Genomic DNA, 24462 nt, shown 5'->3' with positions numbered 1-24462 from the left:
CGGGGTTATAGAGGAGAATGCACTGAGCATCTTGGGAACAGTCAAAAGCTTTGAGCCGGTTGGTGCCTCAGATCAAGATCCTACTCTACACCCCAATGTGAATCCTTGTGGAGTCCAGTGTACCCCACAGAAGAAATTAATGTGTCACACCCATTGGCAGCAACCTTAGAATAGCTGCTGACGGGCACAATTGAGAAAGGAAGGGGGGGGGGGGGGGGGACATTTGAATCCAGCACATAAATGCAATTCAAATATGTAATTTGTACCTTCCTATTTTAAAATATAATGGATGAACCTCACCCTGTGAGAACAATCTTCATGATCAAGAGATCACATATGCAAAATAAGTATGAGTTGGGATAGGGCTGGGGAGGGTGGCTGCTCGGGCAGCCCCTCCCCCGTCAAGTTAAGGAGATTCAACTGAGGAAGCACAAGGGAACTCTCGTCTGGGGACAACAACTGCAGGGAGACCACATCTTTTCAGATGAACATGGGAGGGCGGAAGGCTGCCTAATACTGAAGCACCATCAAATATCAAACCATATGCAACATCTAGTACAAGCCTTCCTGGGGGAAGGTCTGCAGCAGACGGATTTGCATACAGTGATGTTATTCAAGCAGTGGGCCAAAGTTGGCTGGAACCCTCATCTGCCATTAAAAGAGAAAAGGGGCGTGCAGGGCATGGCGGCCTTTTGCAGTGCTTGGATGACCCCTAGTTCTCATTAAACACCCCCACCCTCCTTTGGTGTGGGGCTCATGTTGGCCATGCCCCATCCCCTGAAGCATTCAAGCTGATTTCTTGCAGCAGCTGGGCACTGTAACAGCTCCAGAGCTGTTCTGTAAGGCAAGTAAAAGGGTGTGGGCCCTGCAGCACCACCTGTAGTTTGCATTGTGCGTTGGAAGGCACAAAGTAAGCAGACGGGAGGAGAAGTCAGGATAGTGCGCAAGGGCATCCTTTTCTCTTAGTCCGTAGAGGATGCTGGGGTCACATTAAGAACCATGGGGTATAGACGGGATCCGCAAGAGACATGGGCACTTTAAGACTATCAAAGGGTGTGAACTGGCTCCTCCCTCTATGCCCCTCCTCCAGACTCCAGTTATAGGAACTGTGCCCATGGAGACGGACATTTCGAGGAAAGGATTTATTGTTAAACTAAGGTGAGCATCTTACCAGCTCACACCTTAAGCATGCCGCAGAACGTGGCATTCAACAGAACACAAGCCAACGGCATGAATAATTGCAGCAAAAAGCTGACCAGAACCATAACACAACATGTGTATAACCACAAGTAATAACTGCAGACACAGTATGGACTGGGACGGGTGCCCAGCATCCTCTACAGACTAAGAGAAAAGGATTTACCGGTAGGTATTAAAATCCTATTTTCTCATACGACCTAGAGGATGCTGGGGTCACATTAAGAACCATGGGGTTATACCAAAGCTCTTGAACGGGTGGAAGAGTGCGTACGACTCTGCAGCACCGAATTACCCAACTTGAAGTTATCATCGGCCAAGGTATCAAACTTGTAAAACTTAGCAAAAGTGTTTACTAAATAGCTGCTCGGCAAAGTTGCAATGCCGAGATTCCCCGACCAGCTGCCCAGGATGAACCTACCTTTCTAGTAGAATGGGTCTTCACCTAATTCAGTAACGGCAATCCTGCCATGGAATGAGCATGCTGAATCTTACCACAGATCCAGCGCATAATGGTCTACATGGAAGCAGGACACCCAATCCTGTTGGGAGCATACAGGACAAACAGAGCCTCTGTTTTCCTAATCTGAACCGTTCTGGTGACATAAATTTTCAAAGTTCTGACCACAGCCAGAGACTTTGACTCAACGAAGGTGTCAGTGGCCAAAGGCACCATGTGGAAAGATGAACCACCTTCGGCAGAAATTGTTGACGTGTCCTCAATTCTGCTCTATCTTCATGAAAGATCAAATAAAGGCTCTTGTGATACTGCATGGTTTGTACTGTTTTCCATGTGCTCCCAGATCTTTCAAGCAAGTAGCATGGTCAAGAAAGTTCTGTTTGAAAAGAAACAAACATTTACTGTCATTGTTATGCAAATAAACTTACATTAAAGCTAACCAGAAAGCACACTCGTTCTGTCTTTAAACTGATAAAAGAAACCCCAATAATATGGGCATACCTCCCAACTTTGTCGGCTCGCAAAGAGGGACACACGCGCGGCGAAGTCGCACGCGCTCCCAAAAAGGGCGTGGCCTAAGTAAAAAGGGGCATGGCTTCGCGGGAGGACCCGCGATCGCGAGTCACGCCCCCGTTTTCGGCACTGAGGGGGCATGCCCAGCGCTCTGTGAGCCGCTGGCATGCCACCTCTCCCTCTGACTTCAGTGAATAGACGCTGTGCGCACAGCGACTATTCACCTCTGCTCTGCTAAGCAGGGCAGCGACAGACAGAGCCTCCCAACTGTCCTACCCACCGCGGGACACTGCGGCCCGCAGGTGGGACAGCGGGACAGTCCCCAAAAAACGGGACTGTCCCGCGAAAATCGGGACAGTTGGGAGGTATGATATGGGGCATGCAAAAATTGAGATAAAACTCAGTTTTGCTCCTCTCCACGGAAATCTTTAGTAAAAGGCGAAAGATTTGTTCGTTCTGAAGAGAAACCAGAGCATGACCAAGATTCCACCTGTCGCCTGAGTGCCATGCCAGCAGTCCTCATTCAGCTCAAAGTGAGCACCCAATTTGAAAGAAAGAAAGCAGATTTCTCACCAGGCTTCCCCTTGCTATAAACATGGTTTGTACTCTTTTCCATGTGCTCCCAGATCTTTCAAGCAATTAGTATGGTCAAGAAAGTTCTGCTTGAAAAGAAACAGACATTTATTGTCATTGTTATGCAAATAAACTTACATTAAAGCTAACAAGAAAGCACACTTGTTCTGTCTTTAAACTGATAAAAGAAACCCCAATAATATGGGGCATGCAAAAATTGAGATAAAACTCAGTTTTGCTCCTCTCCACGGATAATCTTTAATAAAAGGCGAAAGATTTGTTCATTCTGAAGAGAAACCAGAGCATGACCAAGATTCCACCTGTCGCCTGAGTGCTGTGCCAGCAGTCCTCATTCAGATCAAAGTGAGCGCCCAATTTGAAAGAAAGCAGATTTCTCACCTGGCTTCTCCTTGCTATAAGCATGGTTTGTACTGTATTCCATGTGCTCCCAGATCTTTAAAGCAAGTAGCATGGTCAAGAAAGTTCTGTTTGAACATAAATAAACATTTACTGTCATTTCTATGCAAATGAGCTTACATTAAAGCACACTCATTCTATCTTTAAACCGGTAAAAGAAACCCCAAAAAGATGGGGCATGCAAAAATTGAGATAAAACTCGGTTTTGCTCCTCTCCACGGAAATCTTTAGTAAGAGGCGAAAGATTTGTTCGTTCTGAAGAGAAACCAGAGCATGACCAAGATTTTTATCTGAAAATATGTGTTCTCCCTGCAGTTGTTGTCCCCAGATGAGAGTTCCCTTGTGCTGCCTCAGCTGAATCTCCTTTACTTGACAGAGATGTGCCTGAGCAGCGGCCCTCCCCAGCCCTATCCCAAATCATACTTATTTTGCATAGGCGATACCATGGTCATGAAGATTGTTCTCCCAGGGTGAGGTTCATTCATTGCATTCTGGGTATGCTGACCCCTGTGATTTCCCCAAATGTGGGAAACTCGACTGCATTATTTGTGGTAGTGGGGGACTGTGTTTGTGCTTTCCTCTAGTCAGCTCTGGTAAAAGTCAGATTTATTTGTCTCAGATCTTCCTCTAGCCTTGTTCTTCTTTCGAGAGTTCCCTTGTGCTGCCTCAGTTGGATCTCTTTCACTTGACAGGGGGGTGCCCGAGTAGCGACCCTCCCCAGCTCTAGCCTAACTCCTACTTACCTGCCAGGTGAGATACTATGATCATGAAGGTGCTTCTCCCAGGGCAAGGCTCACCCATTGCACTCTGGGTGTGGTGCCCCTGCGATTTCCCCAAATGTGGGAAGCTTGACTGCATAATTTGTGTTTCCCCTGGTCGGCTCTCGTATAATTCAGATCTCTTTGTCTCAGGTCTCTCTCCAGCCTAGTTTGCTGTCTGTTTCCACTTCTTTTTTCATGAGCCCCTCCCTTTTATACCCTTGTGCACTATCCTGACTTCTCCTCTTGTCTGCTTATTTTGTGCCTTCCAATGCACAATGCAAACTACAGGTAGTGCTGCAGGGCCCACACCCTTTTACTTGCCGTACAGAGCAGCTCTGGAGCTGTTACAGTGCCCAGCTGCTGCAAGAAATCAGCTTGAATGCTTCAGGGGCTGGGGCATAGCCAACATGAGCCCCACACCGAAGGAGGGTGGAGGTGTTTAATGCGAACTAGGGGTCATCCAAGCGCCGCAAAAGGCCGCTATGCCCTGCACGCCCCTTTTCTCTTTTCATATGCAGACGAGGGTTGAAGCCAACTTTGACCCACTGCTTGGATGACATCACCGTATGCAAATCCATCTGCTGCAGGCCTTCCCCCAGGAATGCTTGCACTAGTTGTTGCATTTGGTTTGTTGTTTGGGGGTGCTTCATTATTAGGCAGCCTTCTGCCCTCCCATGTTCATCTGAAAATATGTGTTCTCCCTGCAGTTGTTGTCCCCAGATGAGAGTTCCCTTGTGCTGCCTCAATTGAATCTCCTTTACTTGACAGAGATGTGCCTGAGCAGCGGCCCTCCCCAGCCCTATCCCAAATCATACTTATTTTGCATAGGAGATACCATGGTCATGAAGATTGTTCTCCCAGGGTGAGGTTCATTCATTGCATTCTGGGTATGCTGACCCCTGTGATTTCCCCAAATGTGGGAAACTCGACTGCATTATTTGTGGTAGTGGGGGACTGTGTTTGTGCTTTCCTCTGGTCAGCTCTGGTAAAAGTCAGATTTATTTGTCTCAGATCTTCCTCTAGCCTTGTTCTTCTTTCGAGAGTTCCCTTGTGCTGCCTCAGTTGAATCTCCTTCACTTGACAGGGGGGTACCCGAGCAGCGACCCTCCCCAGCTCTAGCCCAACTTCTACTTACCTGGCAGGTGAGATACTATGATCATGTAGGTGCTTCTCCCAGGGCAAGGCTCACCCATTGCACTCTGGGTGTGCTGCTCCTGCGATTTCCCCAAATGTGGGAAACTTGACTGCATAATTTGTGTTTCCCCTGGTCGGCTCTCGTATAATTCAGATCTCTTTGTCTCAGGTCTCTCTCCAGCCTAGTTTGCTGTCTGTTTCAACTTCTCTTTTCTTGAGCCGCTCCCTTCTATGCCCTTGCGCACTATCCTGACTTCTCCCGTCTGCTTACTTTGTGCCTTCCAATGCACAATGCAAACTACAGGTAGTGCTGCAGGGCCCACACCCTTTTACTTGCCGTTCAGAGCAGCTCTGGAGCTGTTACAGTGCCCAGCTGCTGCAAGAAATCAGCTTGAATGCTTCAGGGGCTGGGGCATAGCCAACATGAGCCCCACACCGAAGGAGGGTGGAGGTGTTTAATGCGAACTAGGGGTCATCCAAGCGCCGCAAAAGGCCGCCATGCCCTGCACGCCCCTTTTCTCTTTTCATATGCAGACGAGGGTTGAAGCCAACTTTGACCCACTGCTTGGATGACATCACTATATGCAAATCCATCTGCTGCAGGCCTTCCCCCAGGAATGCTTGTACTAGTTGTTGCATTTGGTTTGTTGTTTGGGGGTGCTTCAGTATTAGGCAGCCTTCTGCCCTCCCATGTTTATCTGAAAATATGTGTTCTCCCTGCAGTTGTTGTCCCCAGATGAGAGTTCCCTTGTGCTGCCTCAGTTGAATCTCCTTTACTTGACAGAGATGTGCCTGAGCAGCGGCCCTCCCCAACCCTATCCCAAATCATACTTATTTTGCATAGGCGATACCATGGTCATGAAGATTGTTCTCCCAGGGTGAGGTTCATTCATTGCATTCTGGGTATGCTGACCCCTGTGATTTCCCCAAATGTGGGAAACTCGACTGCATTATTTGTGGTAGTGGGGGACTGTGTTTGTGCTTTCCTCTGGACAGCTCTGGTAAAAGTCAGATTTCTTTGTCTCAGATCTTCCTCTAGCCTTGTTCTTCTTTCGAGAGTTCCCTTGTGCTGCCTCAGTTGGATCTCTTTAACTTGACAGGGGGGTGCCCGAGCAGCGACCCTCCCCAGCTCTAGCCCAACTCCTACTTACTTGCCAGGTGAGATACTATGATCATGAAGGATCTTCTCCCAGGGCAAGGCTCACCCATTGCACTCTGGGTGTGGTGCCCCTGCGATTTCCCCAAATGTGGGAAGCTTGACTGCATAATTTGTGTTTCCCCTGGTCGGCTCTCGTATAATTCAGATCTCTTTGTCTCAGGTCTCTCTCCAGCCTAGTTTGCTGTCTGTTTCCACTTCTTTTTTCATGAGCCCCTCCCTTTTATACCCTTGTGCACTATCCTGACTTCTCCTCCTGTCTGCTTACTTTGTGCCTTCCAATGCACAATGCAAACTACAGGTAGTGCTGTAGGGCCCACACCCTTTTACTTGCCGTACAGAGCAGCTCTGGAGCTGTTACAGTGCCCAGCTACTGCAAGAAATCAGCTTGAATGCTTCAGGGGCTGGGGCACAGCCAACATGAGCCCCACACCGAAGGAGGGTGGAGGTGTTTAATGTGAACTAGGGGTCATCCAAGCACCGCAAAAGGCCGCCATGCCCTGCACGCCCCTTTTCTCTTTTCATATGCAGACGAGGGTTGAAGCCAACTTTGACCCACTGCTTGGATGACATCACCGTATGCAAATCCATCTGCTGCAGGCCTTCCCCCAGGAATGCTTGCACTAGTTGTTGCATTTGGTTTGTTGTTTGGGGGTGCTTCAGTATTAGGCAGCCTTCTGCCCTCCCATGTTCATCTGAAAATATGTGTTCTCCCTGCAGTTGTTGTCCCCAGATGAGAGTTCCCTTGTGCTGCCTCAGTTGAATCTCCTTTACTTGACAGAGATGTGCCTGAGCAGCGGCCCTCCCCAGCCCTATCCCAAATCATACTTATTTTGCATAGGAGATACCATGGTCATGAAGATTGTTCTCCCAGGGTGAGGTTCATTCATTGCATTCTGGGTATGCTGACCCCTGTGATTTCCCCAAATGTGGGAAACTCGACTGCATTATTTGTGGTAGTGGGGGACTGTGTTTGTGCTTTCCTCTGGTCAGCTCTGGTAAAAGTCAGATTTATTTGTCTCAGATCTTCCTCTAGCCTTGTTCTTCTTTCGAGAGTTTCCTTGTGCTGCCTCAGTTGGATCTCTTTCACTTGACAGGGGGGTGCCCGAGCAGCGACCCTCCCCAGCTCTAGCCCAACTCCTACTTACCTGCCAGGTGAGATACTATGATCATGAAGGTGCTTCTCCCAGGGCAAGGCTCACCCATTGCACTCTGATTTCCCCAAATGTGGGAAGCTTGACTGCATAATTTGTGTTTCCCCTGGTCGGCTCTCGTATAATTCAGATCTCTTTGTCTCAGGTCTCTCTCCAGCCTAGTTTGCTGTCTGTTTCCACTTCTCTTTTCTTGAGCCGCTCCCTTCTATGCCCTTGCGCACTATCCTGACTTCTCCTCCTTTCTGCTTACTTTGTGCCTTCCAACGCACAATGCGAACTACAGGTAGTGCTGCAGGGCCCACACCCTTTTACTTGCCTTACAGAGCAGCTCTGGAGCTGTTACAGTGCCCAGCTGCTGCAAGAAATCAGCTTGAATGCTTCAGGGGCTGGGGCATAGCCAACATGAGCCCCACACCGAAGGAGGGTGGAGGTGTTTAATGCAAACTAGGGGTCAGCCAAGTGCCGCAAAAGGCCACCATGCCCTGCACGCCCCTTTTCTCTTTTCATATGCAGACGAGGGTTGAAGCCAACTTTGACCCACTGCTTGGATGACATCACCATATGCAAATCTATCTGCTGCAGGCCTTCCCCCAGGAATGCTTGCACTAGTTGTTGCATTTGGTTTGTTGTTTGGGGGTGCTTCAGTATTAGGCAGCCTTCTGCCCTCCCATGTTCATCTGAAAATATGTGTTCTCCCTGCAGTTGTTGTCCCCAGATGAGAGTTCCCTTGTGCTGCCTCAGTTGAATCTCCTTTACTTGACAGAGATGTGCCTGAGCAGCGGCCCTCCCCAGCCATATCCCAAATCATACTTATTTTGCATAGGAGATACCATTGTTATGAAGATTGTTCTCCCAGGGTGCGGTTCATTCATTGCACTCTGGGTATGCTGACCCCTGTGATTTCCCCAAATGTGGGAAACTCGACTGCATTATTTGTGGTAGTGGTGGACTGTGTTTGTGCTTTCCTCTGGTCAGCTCTGGTAAAAGTCAGATTTCTTTGTCTCAGATCTTCCTCTAGCCTTGTTCTTCTTTCGAGAGTTCCTTTGTGCTGCCTCAGTTGGATCTCCTTCACTTGACAGGGGGGTGCCCGAGCAGCGACCCTCCCCAGCTCTAGCCCAACTCCTACTTACCTGCCAGGTGAGATACTATGATCATGAAGGTGCTTCTCCCAGGGCAAGGCTCACCCATTGCACTCTGGGTGTGCTGCCCCTGCAATTTCCCCAAATGTGGGAAACTTGACTGCATAATTTGTGTTTCCCCTGGTCGGCTCTCGTATAATTCAGATCTCTTTGTCTCAGGTCTCTCTCCAGCCTAGTTTGCTGTCTGTTTCCACTTCTCTTTTCTTGAGCCCCTCCCTTCTATACCCTTGTGCACTATCCTGACTTCTCCTCCCGTCTGCTTACTTTGTGCCTTCCAATGCACAATGCAAACTACAGGTAGTGCTGCAGGGCCCACACCCTTTTACTTGCCTTACAGAGCAGCTCTGGAGCTGTTACAGTGCCCAGCTGCTGCAAGAAATCAGCTTGAATGCTTCATGGGATGGGGCATGGCCAACATGAGCCCCACACCAAAGGAGGGTGGGGGTGTTTAATGCGATCTAGGGGTCATCCAAGCAGCGCAAAAGGCCGCCATGCCCTGCACGCCCCTTTTCTCTTTTCATATGCAGATGAGGGTTGAAGCCAACTTTGACCCACTGCTTGGATAACATCACCATATGCAAATCCATCTGCTGCAGGCCTTCCCCCAGGAATGCTTGCACTAGTTGTTGCATTTGGTTTGTTGTTTGGGGGTGCTTCAGTATTAGGCAGCCTTCTGCCCTCCCATGTTCATCTGAAAATATGTGTTCTCCCTGCAGTTGTTGTCCCCAGATGAGAGTTCCCTTGTGCTGCCTCAGTTGAATTTCCTTTACTTGACAGAGATGTGCCTGAGCAGCGGCCCTCCCCAGCCCTATCCCAAATCATACTTATTTTGCATAGGAGACACCATGGTCATGAAGATTGTTCACCCAGGGTGAGGTTCATTCATTGCATTCTGGGTATGCTGACCCCTGTGATTTCCCCAAATGTGGGAAACTCGCCTGCATTATTTGTGGTAGTGGGGGACTGTGTTTGTGTTTTCCGCTGGTCAGCTCTGGTAAAAGTCAGATTTCTTTGTCTCAGATCTTCCTCTAGCCTTGTTCTTCTTTCGAGAGTTCCATTGTGCTGCCTCAGTTGGATCTCCTTCACTTGACAGGGGGGTGCCCGAGCAGCGACCCTCCCCAGCTCTAGCCCAACTCCTATTTACCTGCCAGGTGAGATACTATGATCTTGAAGGTGCTTCTCCCAGGGCAAGGCTCACCCATTGCACTCTGGCTGTGCTGCCCCTGCGATTTCCCCAAATGTGGGAAACTTGACTGCATAATTTGTGTTTCCCCTGGTCGGCTCTCGTATAATTCAGATCTCTTTGTCTCAGGTCTCTCTCCAGCCTAGTTTGCTGTCTGTTTCCACTTCTCTATTCTTGAGCCGCTCCCTTCTATGCCCTTGCGCACTATCCTGACTTCTCCCGTCTGCTTACTTTGTGCCTTCCAACGCACAATGCGAACTACAGGTAGTGCTGCAGGGCCCACACCCTTTTATTTGCCTTACAGAGCAGCTCTGGAGCTGTTACAGTGCCCAGCTGCTGCAAGAAATCAGCTTGAATGCTTCAGGGGCTGGGGCATAGTCAACATGAGCCCCACACCGAAGGAGGGTGGAGGTGTTTAATGCGAACTAGGGGTCATCCAAGCGCCGCAAAATGCCGCCATGCCCTGCATAACCCTTTTCTCTTTTCATATGCAGATGAGGGTTCCAGCCAACTTTGGCCCACTGCTTGGATGACATCACCGTATGCAAATTCGTCTCCTGCAGACCTTCCCCCAGGAATGCTTGTACTAGTTATTGCATATGGTTTGATATTTGATGGTGCTTCAGTATTAGGCAGCCTTCCGCCCTCCCATGTTCATCTGAAAAGATGTGGTCTCCCTGCAGTTGTTGTCCCCAGACGAGAGTTCCCTTGTGCTTCCTCAGTTGAATCTCCTTAACTTGACGGGGGAGGGGCTGCCCGAGCAGCCACCCTCCCCAGCCCTATCCCAACTCATACTTATTTTGCATATGAGATCTCTATATCATGAAGATTGTTCTCACAGGGTGAGGTTCATCCATTATATTTTAAAATAGGAAGGTTCAAATTACATATTTGAATTGCATCTATGTGCTGGATTCAAATGTCCCCCCCCCTTCCTTTCTCAATTGTGCCCATCAGCAGCTATTCTAAGGTTGCTGCCAATGGGTGTGACACATTAATTTCTTCTGTGGGGTACACTGGACTCCACAAGGATTCACATTGGGGTGTAGAGTAGGATCTTGATCTGAGGCACCAACCGGCTCAAAGCTTTTGACTGTTCCCAAGATGCTCAGCGCATTCTCCTCTATAACCCCGCTTCCATGAACAGGGAGCTCAGTTTGTAGTTGTTGCCTTCAGTAGCAGGCCACTTAACAGGGGCCTGCCTCAAGCAGCCTATTCTTAGCTATTAATTTTGACAAGAAAAGAAGAACTTTTTTTATGAGAATCTACAAGGGCTGCAGCAGGCTAGGTCTAATAGACATCTTTACTGCAGCTTCATCACTCCCAGCGGCACTGTATACTCCCGTGCCCTGGTTGCTGGGTCACTGCAGCGGAGGCTCCGGTTTCTTCCTAAGGTCAGTCACACACAATGTAACACCCCGGTATAACAAGTGTGTAAACTATGTGGAACAGGTCAGGGATACCTTGATGGACTATTCCTCCTTCAGCAGCAGCTCTTCTCTATTCCTGGCAGAGAGGCAAGGTTTCCCCAGACACAAAGAAAGGCAGGCAGGGCTTTGTATGAAAGAATAAATGGTTTACCACATAACTCAGAAAAGGAACTGATTACAGTAGGGAAGGGAAAGATTTGATTCAAGCAACTTAAACACAGACACCATATACACTTTAAGTCATTACACAAATGGTAATATAACTAAATCTGAGATTAATACTATGTTGCTTAGTAATAGAAATCAACTTATGCAGACAATATTTAAGTCCCAGATAACATTGGTGTCACTGCAGGGAGTCTCTATGTGCACGTTGGGGCCCGGTTATGTTGTTACATAGTTATATGCAGCTATTGTCTCCTTTAGCTGTGAACAAAATATTGTAGCTCTGTGTAGTAAAGATGATTGTTTAAAACAAACTGGAGCTGCTTCCCATGTAAATCGCTGCATAGGTATAGTAAATATAGGATAATGTCCTTTGCAGTGGAGTAGGTTTCAGTATAAATATGGATTTATCTCACCCAGTCAATAGATGTTTCTGAGGCAGTTTCCCCTCAGATGTAGGCCAGTCAGCATTGGTATAAAGGCTTTATACTCTCCTGTCTCTGACACTTGCTGTGCACTCTCTTGGCTGAGAGTGTCATGGCGTTCTTACTTGTTAATTGCTGCACTTCCACTGCTGTATTTTGCACTACTGCTTACTCTCTCATGCAATTTTCAGCTTATTTGTCTCCCCTCTCTCAGCTGCTCATCTCTGCGTAATGGCGTCGCCAGCTCTTTCCTCACCATGGCTCCAACTGACTTCTCAAACTGCTGTTCAATTTTCTTTTAAATAAACTTTATTTAAAATGGCACAGGCAACTACACTGTTGTCAAAAATGTCCTTGTTGTTATGGGATATCACACGTGCCCCCCCCAAAACATGCGTGTCCTCACGCATTTTGGTTTTATCCCTATATAAACTTCTCACTATATCCAGTCACATTCATTAGTGAACACAGATTATGTCTGAAACATTAACATTTATCAACATTTTTAACATCAGTATCTGATAGGTATAATTCCTTTTGTGCTATAGTACATTAACACATGCTCCTGGAGCAATCGGTTGAAATCTGGACAGTATATGGTCTTGAAAAGTTTGTCTAGGAAACCTCAACCCCCCTGCCATGGATGAGTATTGAACTCTTTCTAAACTGTCTTTGGGACATGCTGTACAAAACTGCAGCTGACTATGGTGGTTTTCTGTTTTGCAAGCCCTAGTCTTCTTGCCTCCTTGTCGGTGACAAACCACCTTAGTCTGCTGTAAATACATTTTATGAGCCTCTTCCATTCCATCTTGGGATTCAGTATCACAGCTGGTTTGGGACAATGGATTCTGGAGAGAAAGAGGCAGCAAGGTTCTTCTTACAGAACAGGTTGGACAGTTTCGGCACCATCTCTTGATGTCTTCCCTCATTTCAACCCAAAAGAACTTTTTCCAGATGCTTGTTTCCATCCTTTTGCACCCAGGGTGACCTGACTTGTCGTGATATTCTTCAAGCACATAACAAGCACTTTGTCTTGGAATTACAAGTTGACTGATCCTATAATGAGTATTAGGATCCACACTACATCGAACCAACTGTCCTTTCTCTTCAAACAGCCTTTCTCGCTGTCTCAACAACTTCAGGAGTTCTGGCGAGGATTCTTGCCTTTGTCGCTTGGTCAGGTATTTCCCAATCTTCAGTAAGGCTTTGAGGTGTCTTATCATCTGACTTTTATCTTGCAGGTGGTCAAAACTGGTTCCTTGAATAGGTTGCTCACAGTTTCTAGAACTGGATGCTATATTATTCATGCCTAACATTGAAGCATTCTTTCGGATAATCTGGACACTGGAGATGGGCATTTCTATCATTATTTGGCTAGCCTTATTTTTTTCATGTTCCTCTCTTACAGATAATTCTGTTATCATTCTTCCCTTTTGTTTGGCTATCCCAGGTTGAAGGCCTTGTTTCTCCTGGAGCTTGTCAGTTTGAAACTCTCCTTGGAGTGCTGCTACGAGCTCCTCACAGCAGTTCCGCAACACATTCATGCCCACTATCACTGGAGGCAATCCATCATCTTGGGCAGTGGTGATGATGAAGCCTTGCTGTGGTAGCACTGTTCGTCCGATTTGAATTTCAGCTTCCCAGTATCCTTTGCAAGGGATGCAGTGCCCATTGCTTGCAATCGGGTTTATCAATGTGGAAGTTGACGGAAACATCTGTTCCTCAGTCCAATGCTGCTCAAACTGTGTTGCTTGTATTGTGGTCACTTGTGATCCAGTGTCTAAGAGAGCGGGCATTGAGACTCCATTGATGCAAACTTGAACCACCGGGCATTGGCTAACATAACGGGTTAACCACATGAATTTGGAGTTTAAATGATCTGGCTGCTCAAATTCTCTCTTAATTTGTCCGCTTCCTTCACAGCTTTGAAAAATGGGTCGCCTTTGGGAGGCAAAGTGGCTGGAAAAAAGTGTCTCCCTGCTTCTATGTAGGTCCCATTGGGAACTGTTCAGTGGTCTCCTCTCCTGGCACCATTCCATTTCTTCATGGAGCAGTGCCTGCTGTCTCTTCAGAATCTGCAGGTCTCTGCGCATCTCTGTCACACCACGTGTCAGTTCAGCCAGCAGACTTCGTAACTCACTAGAAGAGTCAAATATGCATGTCTTTGAACATGGCACTGTCACTCCTTTTACTGTAGGTGGGTAAGTAGCTCCTTTAAAACTTGACTCCTGGGCATCAGAATTCTCTTGATACCGTGGCATCTCTGGAATAGACTCTTGTGGAACAGCCCCTGAAGTAAGACTGGAGCCTAGAACTTTAATCGCAGCCTCTTTAAAATCCAGGAATGTGCTTCCAGGCTTCTGCAATCTCAATAGTCGCAGCTGAGTTTTACAAATTCGCCCCTTGCACCTTCAGTGAACTGGTCCAATAACATTTTCTCTTTGTCATGCACTTGCTCAGGGTCTGCTTGCTGAACATCTCTGAGTGCTTCCTGCAAGCTGAGGGCATAGCCCCGTAGTGACTCTCCTGGTTGTTGCTTTCGAGCAAAGAAGTGCATTTTAAGTTCTGACACTGTCCTTGTGTCAAATGTGGTAGCAAGCCTGTTGAGGATCTGGTCCACAGTCTTCTTCTCTTCAGTAGGCCAGGAAGTAACCTCTCTAAGTGCAAGCCCTTTCAACTGTACCATCAAGATCTCCACCTTTTGCTGCTCTTTCAGCGGGTACAGACGAAACAAAGACTGCAGTAGTATCCTCATCAGTTTATTTTTGTCAATTACCATTTTAATAATCGGGTAAAGAAAATTAAGTGGATTTTTGAAAGAAAACAATACTGTCAATATACTATTAAAACAAATTAAAATGGTAAAAGTTATTGTACTTTAAGTAAAAATAAAAGAGCAAAAATATCAATCCCAGTTTTGGATTACTTTAATTAACAAAAAAAAATGCATATAGCAGAGGATAGTTTCAATCTGCCTACCTCTGGGCTATGGACCCAGCATGCTTCCATTACAGTACTCTGCTGCACATGTAATTGCAAGAGATCCTGAAGCACTCACTCATCATGGGAAAGTACCAATGTGTTTCTTCATTGGTTGATGGAAGAAACATCTTACAAAAACTCTCCAGATTATTGACTATTTAAAGTTTTTCTTGGAAACGTTCTAGATGAATGCTTATCAGCCTTTGTCAGTATGTACTTTTGCAAAGTGTCGCTGTGGCGCAATCAGTTAGTGTGTAAGGCTATTAACCAAAAGGTTGGTGGTTCAATCCCACCCAGGGACGTAATTGACCTTGTTATCAGATTTTGGTGATCTTTAAGTAGACAAGTCAAAATTTCAAAAACCCCTCTTATGGTGTAGGGTACCTGGCCTTCTCTGATGTAATCAGAGTTAGATTTGATTCAGTGATTTTATAAAAACAGCTAGGAAGCACAATTTAGCAGTGGTTTGCAGAGAAAAAGAAATATGCTGGCAAAAAAATCCAATTGAGTGATTAAACAGCTCTTCATTTTCTGGCTTTACTTTTATGCTAACAAATTTGTTCTCTGAAAAGTGTCCACAAAGCCAAATATCTGATTAACATCTTTGTAGGGATGGTTTTTCACCTATTACTAAATTAAACTTGCTTCATTGGAAAGGCAGCAAGATGCATCCTCATTTCAATATCTACTGAAATAATACAGGTTGACACCAGGAAACATTAACGCCACTGCATCCTTGCTGCTTTCTCATGTGGAAGTCTGTTTAATGTGAAAACAAGGTGATATCTAATTAGCACACAGGTAAGGAATTAAGAAAATCTTTATTTAAGGGTGAAGATGTTTCTCACAAAATCGTTGCCCCAATGCATCATTGAAATTCAAGCTGGAAAGATGATTTTAATATATCACTTGTACATTTTGTATTGCTCTTCTGGTGACAATGTAGTTTGTTTTTGTCAATTACCATTTTAATAATAGGGTAAAGAAAATTAAGTGGATTTTTGAAAGAAAACAATACTGTCAATATACTATTAAAACAAATTAAAATGGTAAAAGTTATTGTACTTTAAGTAAAAATAAAAGCTAAAATATCAATCCCAGTTTTGGATTACTTTAATGAACAAAAAAAATGCATATAGCAAAGGATAGTTTCAATCTGCCTACCTCTGGGTTATGGACCCAGCATGCTTCCATTACAGTACTCTGCTGCACATGTAAGTGCAAGAGATCCTGAAGCACTCACTCATCATGGGAAAGTACCAATGTGTTTCTTCATTGGTTGCTGGAAGAAACATCTTACAAAAACTCTCCAGATTATTGACTTTTTAAAGTTTTTCTAGGAAACGTTCTAGATGAATGCTTATTAGTCTTTGTCAGTATTTACTTTTTGCAAAGTGTCTCTGTGGCGCAATCGGTTAGTGTGTTCAGCTATTAATCAAAAGGTTGGTGGTTCAATCCCACCCAGGGACGTGATTGACCTTGTGATCAGATTTTGGTGATATTTAAGTAGACAAGTCAAAATTGCAAACCCCCTCTTATGGTGTAGGGTACCTGGCCTTCTCTGATGTAATCAGAGTTAGATTTGATTCAGTGAATTTATAAAAACAGCTAGGAAGCACAATTTAGCAGTGGGTTGCTGAGAAAAAGAAATATGCTGGCAAAAAAATCCAATTGAGTGATTAAACAGCTCTTCATTTTCTGGCTTTATTTTTATGCTAACAAATTTGTTCTCTGAAAAGTGTCCACAAAGCCAAGTTTCTGATTAACACCTTTGTAGGGATGGTATTTCACCTATTACTAAATTAAACTTGCTTCATTGGAAAGGCAGCAAGATGCATCCTCATTTGAATATCTACTGAAATAATACAGGTTGACACCAGGAAACATTAACGCCACTGCATCCTTGCTGCTTTCTCATGTGGAAGTCTGTTTAATGTGAAAACAAGGTGATATCTAATTAGCACACAGGTAAGGAATTAAGAAAATCTTTATTTAAGGGTGAAGATGTTACTCACAAAATCGTTGCCCCAATGCATCATTGAAATTCAAGCTGGAAAGATGATTTTAATATATCACTTGTACATTTTGTATTGCTCTTCTGGTGACAATGTAGTTTGTTTTTGTCAATTACCATTTTAATAATCGGGTAAAGAAAATTAAGTGGATTTTTGAAAGAAAACAATACTGTCAATATACTATTAAAACAAATGAAAATGGTAAAAGTTATTGTACTTTAAGTAAAAATAAAAGAGCAAAAATATCAATCCCAGTTTTGGATTACTTTAATTAACAAAAAAAAACGCATATAGCAGAGGATAGTTTCAATCTGCCTACCTCTGGGCTATGGACCCAGCATGCTTCCATTACAGTACTCTGCTGCACATGTAATTGCAAGAGATCCTGAAGTACTCACTCATCATGGGAAAGTACCAATGTGTTTCTTCATTGGTTGATGGAAGAAACATCTTACAAAAACTCTCCAGATTATTGACTATTTAAAGTTTTTCTAGGAAACGTTCTAGATGAATGCTTATTAGCCTTTGTCAGTATGTACTTTTGCAAAGTGTCGCTGTGGCGCAATCAGTTAGTGTGTACGGCTATTAACCAAAAGGTTGGTGGTTCAATCCCACCCAGGGATGTAATTGACCTTGTTATCAGATTTTGGTGATCTTTAAGTAGACAAGTCAAAATTTCAAAAACCCCTGTTATGGTGTAGGGTACCTGGCCTTCTCTGATGTAATCAGAGTTAGATTTGATTCAGTGATTTTATAAAAACAGCTAGGAAGCACAATTTAGCAGCGGTTTGCAGAGAAAAAGAAATATGCTGGCAAAAAAATCCAATTGAGTGATTAAACAGCTCTTCATTTTCTGGCTTTATTTTTATGCTAACAAATTTGTTCTCTGAAAAGTGTCCACAAAGCCAAGTATCTGATTAACATCTTTGTAGGGATGGTTTTTCACCTATTGCTAAATTAAACTTGCTTTATTGGAATGGCAGCAAGATGCATCCTCATTTCAATATCTACGGAAATAATACAGGTTGACACCAGGAAACATTAACGCCACTGCATCCTTGCTGCTTTCTCATGTGGAAGTCTGTTTAATGTGAAAACAAGGTGATATCTAATTAGCACACAGGTAAGGAATTAAGAAAATCTTTATTTAAGGGTGAAGATGTTTCTCACAAAATCGTTGCCCCAATGCATCATTGAAATTCAAGCTGGAAAGATGTTTTTAATATATCACTTGTACATTTTGTATTGCTCTTCTGGTGACAATGTAGTTTGTTTTTGTCAATTACCATTTTAATAATAGGGTAAAGAAAATTAAGTGGATTTTTGAAAGAAAACAATACTGTCAATATACTATTAAAACAAATTAAAATGGTAAAAGTTATTGTACTTTAAGTAAAAATAAAAGAGCAAAAATATCAATCCCAGTTTTGGATTACTTTAATTAACAAAAAAAAAAATGCATATAGCAGAGGATAGTTTCAATCTGCCTACCTCTGGGTTAAGGGGCCCAGCATGCTTCCATTGCAGTACTCTGCTGCACATGTAAGTGCAAGAGATTCTGAAGCACTCACTCATCATGGGAAAGTACCAATGTGTTTCTTCATTGGTTGATGGAAGAAACATCTTACAAAAACTCTCCAGATTATTGACTTTTTAAAGTTTTCTAGGAAACGTTCTAGATGAATGCTTATTAGCCTTTGTCAGTATGTACTTTTGCAAAGTGTCTCTGTGGTGCAATCGGTTAGTGTGTTTGGTTATTAACCAAAGGGTTGGTGGTTCAATCCCACCCAGGGATGTTATTGACCTTGTCATCAGATTTTGGTGATCTTTAAGTAGACAAGTCAAAATTTCAAACCCCCTCTTATGGTGTAGGGTACCTGGCCTACTCTGATGTAATCAGAGTTAGATTTGATTAAGTGATTTTATCAAAAAACAGCTAGGAAGCACAATTTAGCAGTGGTTTGCAGAGAAAATGAAATATGCTGGCAGAAAAATCCAATTGAGTGATTAAACAGCTCTTCATTTTCTGGCTTTATTTTTATGCTAACTAATTTATTCTCTGAAAAGTGTCCACAAAGCCAAGTATCGGATTAACATCTTTGTAGGGATGGTTTTTCACCTATTACTAAATTAAACTTGCTTCATTGGAAAGGCAGCAAGATGCATCCTCATTTCAATATCTACTGAAATAATACAGGTTGACACCAGGAAACATTAACGCCACTGCATCCTTGCTGCTTTCTCATGTGGAAGTCTGTTTAATGTGAAAACAAGGTGATATCTAATTAGCACACAGGTAAGGAATTAAGAAAATCTTTATTTAAGGGTAAGATGTTTCTCACAAAATCGTTGCCCCAATGCATCATTGAAATTCAAGCTGGAAAGATGATTTTAATATATCACTTGTACATTTTGTATTGCTCTTCTGGTGACAATGTAGTTTGTTTTTGTCAATTACCATTTTAATAATCGGGTAAAGAAAATTAAGTGGATTTTTGAAAGAAAACAATACTGTCTATATACTATTAAAACAAATTAAAAAGGTAAAAGTTATTGTACTTTAAGTAAAATAAAAAGAGCAAAAATATCAATCCCAGTTTTGGATTACTTTAATTAACAAAAAAAAAATGCATATAGCAGAGGATAATTTCAATCTGCCTACCTCTGGGTTATGGACCCAGCATGCTTCCATTACAGTACTCTGCTGCACATGTAAGTGCAAGAGATCCTGAAGCACTCACTCATCATGGGAAAGTACCAATGTGTTTCTTCATTGGTTGATGGAAGAAACATCTTACAAAAACTCTCCAGATTATTGACTATTTAAAGTTTTTCTAGGAAACGTTCTAGATGAATGCTTATTAGCCTTTGTCAGTATGTACTTTCACAAAGTGTCGCTGTAGCGCAATCAGTTAGTGTGTACGGCTATTAACCAAAAAGTTGGTGGTTCAATCCCACCCAGGGACGTAATTGACCTTGTGATCAGATTTTGGTGATATTTAAGTAGACAAGTCAAAATTTCAAACCCTCTCTTATGGTGTAGGGTACCTGGCCTACTCTGATGTAATCAGTTAGATTTGATTAAGTGATTTTATAAAAAAAACAGCTAGGAAGCACAATTTAGCAGTGGGTTGCAGAGAAAAAGAAATATGCTGGCAGAAAAATCCAATTGAGTGATTAAACAGCTCTTCATTTTCTGGCTTTATTTTTATGCTAACAAATTTGTTCTCTGAAAAGAGTCCACAAAGCCAAGTATCTGATTAACACCTTTGTAGGGATGGTTTTTCACCTATTACTAAATTAAACATGCTTCATTGGAAAGGCAGCAAGATGCATCCTCATTTCAATATCTACTGAAATAATACAGGTTGACACCAGGAAACATTAACGCCACTGCATCCTTGCTGCTTTCTCATGTGGAAGTCTGTTTAATGTGAAAACAAGGTGATATCTAATTAGCACACAGGTAAGGAATTAAGAAAATCTTTATTTAAGGGTGAAGAGGTTTCTCACAAAATCGTTGCCCCAATGCATCATTGAAATTCAAGCTGGAAAGATGATTTTAATATATCACTTGTACATTTTGTATTGCTCTTCTGGTGACAATGTAGTTTGTTTTTGTCAATTACCATTTTAATAATCGGGTAAAGAAAATTAAGTGGATTTTTGAAAGAAAACAATACTGTCAATATACTATTAAAACAAATGAAAATGGTAAAAGTTATTGTACTTTAAGTAAAAATAAAAGAGCAAAAATATCAATCCCAGTTTTGGATTACTTTAATTAACAAAAAAAAACGCATATAGCAGAGGATAGTTTCAATCTGCCTACCTCTGGGCTATGGACCCAGCATGCTTCCATTACAGTACTCTGCTGCACATGTAATTGCAAGAGATCCTGAAGTACTCACTCATCATGGGAAAGTACCAATGTGTTTCTTCATTGGTTGATGGAAGAAACATCTTACAAAAACTCTCCAGATTATTGACTATTTAAAGTTTTTCTAGGAAACGTTCTAGATGAATGCTTATTAGCCTTTGTCAGTATGTACTTTTGCAAAGTGTCGCTGTGGCGCAATCAGTTAGTGTGTACGGCTATTAACCAAAAGGTTGGTGGTTCAATCCCACCCAGGGATGTAATTGACCTTGTTATCAGATTTTGGTGATCTTTAAGTAGACAAGTCAAAATTTCAAAAACCCCTGTTATGGTGTAGGGTACCTGGCCTTCTCTGATGTAATCAGAGTTAGATTTGATTCAGTGATTTTATAAAAACAGCTAGGAAGCACAATTTAGCAGCGGTTTGCAGAGAAAAAGAAATATGCTGGCAAAAAAATCCAATTGAGTGATTAAACAGCTCTTCATTTTCTGGCTTTATTTTTATGCTAACAAATTTGTTCTCTGAAAAGTGTCCACAAAGCCAAGTATCTGATTAACATCTTTGTAGGGATGGTTTTTCACCTATTGCTAAATTAAACTTGCTTTATTGGAAAGGCAGCAAGATGCATCCTCATTTCAATATCTACGGAAATAATACAGGTTGACACCAGGAAACATTAACGCCACTGCATCCTTGCTGCTTTCTCATGTGGAAGTCTGTTTAATGTGAAAACAAGGTGATATCTAATTAGCACACAGGTAAGGAATTAAGAAAATCTTTATTTAAGGGTGAAGATGTTTCTCACAAAATCGTTGCCCCAATGCATCATTGAAATTCAAGCTGGAAAGATGTTTTTAATATATCACTTGTACATTTTGTATTGCTCTTCTGGTGACAATGTAGTTTGTTTTTGTCAATTACCATTTTAATAATAGGGTAAAGAAAATTAAGTGGATTTTTGAAAGAAAACAATACTGTCAATATACTATTAAAACAAATTAAAATGGTAAAAGTTATTGTACTTTAAGTAAAAATAAAAGAGCAAAAATATCAATCCCAGTTTTGGATTACTTTAATTAACAAAAAAAAAAATGCATATAGCAGAGGATAGTTTCAATCTGCCTACCTCTGGGTTAAGGGGCCCAGCATGCTTCCATTGCAGTACTCTGCTGCACATGTAAGTGCAAGAGATTCTGAAGCACTCACTCATCATGGGAAAGTACCAATGTGTTTCTTCATTGGTTGATGGAAGAAACATCTTACAAAAACTCTCCAGATTATTGACTTTTTAAAGTTTTCTAGGAAACGTTCTAGATGAATGCTTATTAGCCTTTGTCAGTATGTACTTTTGCAAAGTGTCTCTGTGGTGCAATCGGTTAGTGTGTTTGGTTATTAACCAAAGGGTTGGTGGTTCAATCCCACCCAGGGATGTTATTGACCTTGTCATCAGATTTTGGTGATCTTTAAGTAGACAAGTCAAAATTTCAAACCCCCTCTTATGGTGTAGGGTACCTGGCCTACTCTGATGTAATCAGAGTTAGATTTGATTAAGTGATTTTATCAAAAAAACAGCTAGGAAGCACAATTTAGCAGTGGTTTGCAGAGAAAATGAAATATGCTGGCAGAAAAATCCAATTGAGTGATTAAACAGCTCTTCATTTTCTGGCTTTATTTTTATGCTAACTAATTTATTCTCTGAAAAGTGTCCACAAAGCCAAGTATCGGATTAACATCTTTGTAGGGATGGTTTTTCACCTATTACTAAATTAAACTTGCTTCATTGGAAAGGCAGCAAGATGCATCCTCATTTCAATATCTACTGAAATAATACAGGTTGACACCAGGAAACATTAACGCCACTGCATCCTTGCTGCTTTCTCATGTGGAAGTCTGTTTAATGTGAAAACAAGGTGATATCTAATTAGCACACAGGTAAGGAATTAAGAAAATCTTTATTTAAGGGTAAGATGTTTCTCACAAAATCGTTGCCCCAATGCATCATTGAAATTCAAGCTGGAAAGATGATTTTAATATATCACTTGTACATTTTGTATTGCTCTTCTGGTGACAATGTAGTTTGTTTTTGTCAATTACCATTTTAATAATCGGGTAAAGAAAATTAAGTGGATTTTTGAAAGAAAACAATACTGTCTATATACTATTAAAACAAATTAAAAAGGTAAAAGTTATTGTACTTTAAGTAAAATAAAAAGAGCAAAAATATCAATCCCAGTTTTGGATTACTTTAATTAACAAAAAAAAAAATGCATATAGCAGAGGATAATTTCAATCTGCCTACCTCTGGGTTATGGACCCAGCATGCTTCCATTACAGTACTCTGCTGCACATGTAAGTGCAAGAGATCCTGAAGCACTCACTCATCATGGGAAAGTACCAATGTGTTTCTTCATTGGTTGATGGAAGAAACATCTTACAAAAACTCTCCAGATTATTGACTATTTAAAGTTTTTCTAGGAAACGTTCTAGATGAATGCTTATTAGCCTTTGTCAGTATGTACTTTCACAAAGTGTCGCTGTAGCGCAATCAGTTAGTGTGTACGGCTATTAACCAAAAAGTTGGTGGTTCAATCCCACCCAGGGACGTAATTGACCTTGTGATCAGATTTTGGTGATATTTAAGTAGACAAGTCAAAATTTCAAACCCTCTCTTATGGTGTAGGGTACCTGGCCTACTCTGATGTAATCAGTTAGATTTGATTAAGTGATTTTATAAAAAAAACAGCTAGGAAGCACAATTTAGCAGTGGGTTGCAGAGAAAAAGAAATATGCTGGCAGAAAAATCCAATTGAGTGATTAAACAGCTCTTCATTTTCTGGCTTTATTTTTATGCTAACAAATTTGTTCTCTGAAAAGAGTCCACAAAGCCAAGTATCTGATTAACACCTTTGTAGGGATGGTTTTTCACCTATTACTAAATTAAACATGCTTCATTGGAAAGGCAGCAAGATGCATCCTCATTTCAATATCTACTGAAATAATACAGGTTGACACCAGGAAACATTAACGCCACTGCATCCTTGCTGCTTTCTCATGTGGAAGTCTGTTTAATGTGAAAACAAGGTGATATCTAATTAGCACACAGGTAAGGAATTAAGAAAATCTTTATTTAAGGGTGAAGAGGTTTCTCACAAAATCGTTGCCCCAATGCATCATTGAAATTCAAGCTGGAAAGATGATTTTAATATATCACTTGTACATTTTGTATTGCTCTTCTGGTGACAATGTAGTTTGTTTTTGTCAATTACCATTTGAATAATAGGGTAAAGAAAATTAAGTGGATTTTTGAAAGAAAACAATACTGTCAATATACTATTAAAACAAATTAAAATAATAAAAGTTATTGTACTTTAAGTAAAAATAAAAGAGCAAAAATATCAATCCCAGTTTTGGATTACTTTAATTAACAAAAAAAAAATGCATATAGCAGAGGATAGTTTCAATCTGCCTACCTCTGGGTTATGGGCCCAGCATGCTTCCATTGCAGTACTCTGCTGCACATGTAAGTGCAAGAGATCCTGAAGCACTCACTCATCATGGGAAAGTACCAATGTGTTTCTTCATTGGTTGATGGAAGAAACATCTTACAAAAACTCTCCAGATTATTGACTTTTTAAAGTTTTTCTAGGAAACGTTCTAGATGAATGCTTATTAGCCTTTGTCAGTATATGCTTTTGCAATGTGTCTCTGTGGCGCAATCAGTTAGCGTGTTCGGTTATTAACCAAAAGGTTGGTGGTTCAATCCTACCCAGGGACGTAATTTACCTTGTTATCAGATTTTGGTGATCTTTAAGTAGACAAGTCAAAATTTCAAACCCCCTCTTATGGTGTAGGGTACCTGGCCTTCTCTGATGTAATCAGA

The 24462-nt window shown here is 42.3% G+C and overlaps 14 non-coding genes across 14 annotated transcripts; 11 read left to right on the top strand and 3 right to left on the bottom strand.

Moving 5' to 3' along the window:
* Positions 1 to 2533: 2533 nt before the first annotated feature.
* On the bottom strand, positions 2534 to 2646 carry LOC135021645 (U5 spliceosomal RNA). The gene has a single exon (XR_010218868.1). It is a non-coding gene; the product is annotated as a U5 spliceosomal RNA (small nuclear RNA).
* A 286-nt stretch (positions 2647 to 2932) lies between these two features.
* On the bottom strand, positions 2933 to 3049 carry LOC135021651 (U5 spliceosomal RNA). Its single transcript, XR_010218874.1, has one exon. It is a non-coding gene; the product is annotated as a U5 spliceosomal RNA (small nuclear RNA).
* A 270-nt stretch (positions 3050 to 3319) lies between these two features.
* On the bottom strand, positions 3320 to 3435 carry LOC135021619 (U5 spliceosomal RNA). The gene has a single exon (XR_010218843.1). It is a non-coding gene; the product is annotated as a U5 spliceosomal RNA (small nuclear RNA).
* A 144-nt stretch (positions 3436 to 3579) lies between these two features.
* LOC135021385 (U1 spliceosomal RNA) lies at positions 3580 to 3743 on the top strand. Its single transcript, XR_010218637.1, has one exon. It is a non-coding gene; the product is annotated as a U1 spliceosomal RNA (small nuclear RNA).
* A 152-nt stretch (positions 3744 to 3895) lies between these two features.
* LOC135021559 (U1 spliceosomal RNA) lies at positions 3896 to 4058 on the top strand. Its single transcript, XR_010218790.1, has one exon. It is a non-coding gene; the product is annotated as a U1 spliceosomal RNA (small nuclear RNA).
* Positions 4059 to 4732: 674 nt separating this feature from the next.
* LOC135021525 (U1 spliceosomal RNA) lies at positions 4733 to 4896 on the top strand. The gene has a single exon (XR_010218762.1). It is a non-coding gene; the product is annotated as a U1 spliceosomal RNA (small nuclear RNA).
* Positions 4897 to 5048: 152 nt separating this feature from the next.
* On the top strand, positions 5049 to 5211 carry LOC135021458 (U1 spliceosomal RNA). Its single transcript, XR_010218709.1, has one exon. It is a non-coding gene; the product is annotated as a U1 spliceosomal RNA (small nuclear RNA).
* Positions 5212 to 5882: 671 nt separating this feature from the next.
* Positions 5883 to 6046, top strand: LOC135021395 (U1 spliceosomal RNA). The gene has a single exon (XR_010218647.1). It is a non-coding gene; the product is annotated as a U1 spliceosomal RNA (small nuclear RNA).
* A 152-nt stretch (positions 6047 to 6198) lies between these two features.
* LOC135021584 (U1 spliceosomal RNA) lies at positions 6199 to 6361 on the top strand. Its single transcript, XR_010218813.1, has one exon. It is a non-coding gene; the product is annotated as a U1 spliceosomal RNA (small nuclear RNA).
* A 674-nt stretch (positions 6362 to 7035) lies between these two features.
* LOC135021514 (U1 spliceosomal RNA) lies at positions 7036 to 7199 on the top strand. Its single transcript, XR_010218753.1, has one exon. It is a non-coding gene; the product is annotated as a U1 spliceosomal RNA (small nuclear RNA).
* Positions 7200 to 8171: 972 nt separating this feature from the next.
* LOC135021426 (U1 spliceosomal RNA) lies at positions 8172 to 8335 on the top strand. Its single transcript, XR_010218677.1, has one exon. It is a non-coding gene; the product is annotated as a U1 spliceosomal RNA (small nuclear RNA).
* Positions 8336 to 8487: 152 nt separating this feature from the next.
* On the top strand, positions 8488 to 8650 carry LOC135021471 (U1 spliceosomal RNA). Its single transcript, XR_010218721.1, has one exon. It is a non-coding gene; the product is annotated as a U1 spliceosomal RNA (small nuclear RNA).
* Positions 8651 to 9324: 674 nt separating this feature from the next.
* On the top strand, positions 9325 to 9488 carry LOC135021450 (U1 spliceosomal RNA). Its single transcript, XR_010218701.1, has one exon. It is a non-coding gene; the product is annotated as a U1 spliceosomal RNA (small nuclear RNA).
* A 152-nt stretch (positions 9489 to 9640) lies between these two features.
* LOC135021570 (U1 spliceosomal RNA) lies at positions 9641 to 9803 on the top strand. Its single transcript, XR_010218801.1, has one exon. It is a non-coding gene; the product is annotated as a U1 spliceosomal RNA (small nuclear RNA).
* Positions 9804 to 24462: the final 14659 nt, after the last annotated feature.

The sequence above is a fragment of the Pseudophryne corroboree genome, unplaced genomic scaffold (assembly GCF_028390025.1).
Source record: "Pseudophryne corroboree isolate aPseCor3 unplaced genomic scaffold, aPseCor3.hap2 scaffold_370, whole genome shotgun sequence".
NCBI lineage: Eukaryota > Metazoa > Chordata > Amphibia > Anura > Myobatrachidae > Pseudophryne > Pseudophryne corroboree.
Note: the sequence above shows the minus strand (reverse complement) of the source record. Positions and strands in the feature narration are given on the sequence as shown.